The sequence below is a fragment of the Arachis duranensis genome, chromosome 8 (genome assembly GCF_000817695.3).
Source record: "Arachis duranensis cultivar V14167 chromosome 8, aradu.V14167.gnm2.J7QH, whole genome shotgun sequence".
Taxonomy (NCBI): domain Eukaryota; kingdom Viridiplantae; phylum Streptophyta; class Magnoliopsida; order Fabales; family Fabaceae; genus Arachis; species Arachis duranensis.
This window is the reverse complement of record NC_029779.3, coordinates 7,552,456-7,553,371: the sequence shown is the minus strand read 5'-3', so window position 1 is coordinate 7,553,371 and position 916 is coordinate 7,552,456.

Sequence of the window (916 nt, the reverse complement as noted above, 5' to 3'; positions counted from 1 at the left end):
TGGAATGCATCATCGTTGATGCATTTAGATCCTCGATCAGGGCAATGTGAACTAGAAGTTCAAAAGATTATACATTTGCAAAGAATAGCAAATGAATTGTCTGATGTATTTTCCGATACAAAGAGGATAACCAAATCTTATATACCAACGGAAAATGTCCCAATTCGAATTGATGTCCCAGTAGGACAAGTAGCCACTGAAGCAAATTCACGCCAGAAGCGTGGCAGGGCGAAAAATACCCCAATTCGAATTGATGTCCCAGTAGGACAAGTAGCCACTGAAGCAAATTCACGCCAGAAGCGTGGCAGGACGGAAAATGCCCCAATTCAAATTGATGTCCCAGCAGGACAAATAGCCACGAAAGCAAATACACGCCAGAAGCGTGGCAGGCCTGTCGGTTCCAAAGATAAAAATCCTCGAAAGAGAAAAGAGGTAAATAATATTCCTGTTGAAAAAGACATAGTAGAGACACTTAAAGTTGTCCAAAATTCTGATATAGTTTTAACACCAGAAGACGTTTAGGTACCTGAAAATTGTGAAAATGACGAGATCTCGATAAATTATGTCTTTACAGGAGAGAAATAGAACCGAAATAAGACAATTGTCAATGAAATATTTGCATATAATGTGGCATTAGATATCATGCATGAAAGTAAGGATCTTGAGCCAAGATCAGTTGAAGAATGTCGACAAAGAAATGATTGGCCAAAATGGGAAGCAGCCATGAAGGCTGTATTAGACTCACTTGCAAAACGTGAAGTCTTTGGACCTGTAGTCCGTACACCTGAAGATGTAAAACCTGTTGGATATAAGTGGGTATTTGTGAGAAAACGAAATGAGAAAAATGAAGTTGTGCGCTATAAAGCCCGACTTGTGGCATAAGGTTTTTCACAAAGGCCCGGTATAGATTATGAAA